The sequence below is a fragment of the Hemitrygon akajei genome, chromosome 7 (genome assembly GCF_048418815.1).
Source record: "Hemitrygon akajei chromosome 7, sHemAka1.3, whole genome shotgun sequence".
Taxonomy (NCBI): Eukaryota; Metazoa; Chordata; class Chondrichthyes; order Myliobatiformes; family Dasyatidae; genus Hemitrygon; species Hemitrygon akajei.
In genome coordinates, this window is record NC_133130.1 from 184,843,244 (window position 1) to 184,845,078 (window position 1,835).

Below are 1,835 nucleotides of genomic sequence, written 5' to 3' on the forward strand. Positions count from 1 at the left end.
ATAAGAAAAGACAGAGATCTAAGGGTTTTCTCTCTGGAGCTAAGGAGCACAAGAGGTGTAAACACAAAGTACACTGCAGATGCTGTGGTCAGATCAAGACGTACAAACAAGCTGGATGAACTCAACAGGTCGGGCAGCATCCGTTGAAAGAAGCAGTCAATGTTTCGGGTGGAGACCCTTCGTCAGGACTAAAGAAGGAGGGGGCAGGGGCCCTATAAAGAAGGTGGGGGGAGGGTGGAAAACCAATCAGAGGAAAGATCAAGGGGTGGGGGAGGGGAAGCAGGGAGGAGATAGGCAGGAGAGGGGAAGAAGGAATCTAAGGGGAAAGTACCAAGGGGCAGGAGACTACCATGAGGCCAAACTTCGGTTGGAGGAACAACATCTCATATACCGTCTGGGTAGTCTCCAGCCCGAACATCGAATTCTCCAACTTCCGGTAATTCCCTCCCTCTCCCTTCCCCCATCCCACCTTCACTCTGTCTCCTCTTCTAGCTGCCTATCACCTCTCATGACTCTGCCTTCTTCTACTACCCATAGAGCTTTCCCCTTAGATTCCTTCTTCCCCTCTCCTGCCTATCCCCACCCTGCTTCCCCTCCACTCCTTGATCTTTCCTCTGATTGGTTTTCCACCCTCCCCCCCCCCCCCTTTAGTCCTGACGAAGGGTCTCGACCCGGAATGTTGACTGCTCCTTTTGACAGAGGTGTATCAGGTCATAAGAAGTATAGATAGTGACTTTTTCCAGGGTGGTAGTGCTAATACCAGAGGACATCCTTTAAACATGAGTGTAGGAAAGTTTAGGGGAGATGTTACTTACCTGGCAGGATGATGCACCTATCAATAACTCCAAAAGACTGGAAGTAGAGTAAATACTGAAAGGCTTTAATTAGCAGTAAAACAGAGCACGTCCATGCCCTGGACTGTGGGGGGAGCAGTGACACGGTCACCTTTATCCAGGGGTCTGTGGGAGGAGCCACAGGAGCAGTCAGCAGAGGGGCGTGTCTGGACAGATGTACATAGTTTACCACACAGGGGAGAGACTGTAATCATTAAGGTGGTTCTCCCAGGACGAGGCTATCCCATTGCACTTCGGGTGTGCTGACGCCTGCGATGTCCCCAAATGCGGGATATTTGACTGCAAAATTTGTGGTAATAGGGGACTGTGTTAGCACTAAATTTTGGAGCAGATAGGGAAACAGATCCTGGAAAGGTGTAATAATAACAGAGTTGTCGTGATGGGAGATTTTAATTTCCCAAATATTGATTGGCATCCCCCTAGAGCAAGTGGTTTAGATGGGGTAGAGTTTGTTAGGTGTGTTCAGGAAGATTTCTTGACACAATATGTAGATAAGCCTACAAAAGGAGAGGCTGTACTTGATTTGGTATAGGGAGATGAACCTGGTCAGGTCTCAGATCTCTCAGTGGGAGAGCATTTTGGAGATAGTGATCATAATTCTATCTCCTTCACAATAGCGTTGGAGAGAAATAGGAACACACAAGTTAGAAAAGTGTTTAATTGGAGTAAGGGGAATTATGAGGTTATCAGGCAGGAAATTAGAGGTTTAAATTGGAAACAGATGTTCTCAGGGAAAAGTACAGAAGAAATGTGGCAAATATTCAGGGGATATTTGTGTAGCGTTCTGTATAGGTACGTTCCAATGAGACAGGGAAGTTATGGTAGGGGACAGGAACCGTGGTGTACAAAGGCTGTAATAAATCTAGTCAAGAAGAAAAGAAAAGATTACAAAAGGTTCAGAGAGCTAGGTAATGTTTGAGATCTAGAAGATTATAAGGCTACTAGGAAGGAACTTAAGAAGGAAATTAAAGAGAGCCAGAA

General features: G+C 46.4%; 1 non-coding gene across 1 annotated transcript; it reads left to right on the forward strand.

The window, feature by feature from the left end:
* Positions 1-1,015: 1,015 nt before the first annotated feature.
* On the forward strand, positions 1,016-1,179 carry LOC140731285 (U1 spliceosomal RNA). Its single transcript, XR_012099765.1, has one exon. It is a non-coding gene; the product is annotated as a U1 spliceosomal RNA (small nuclear RNA).
* The last annotated feature ends 656 nt before the right edge of the window (positions 1,180-1,835 follow it).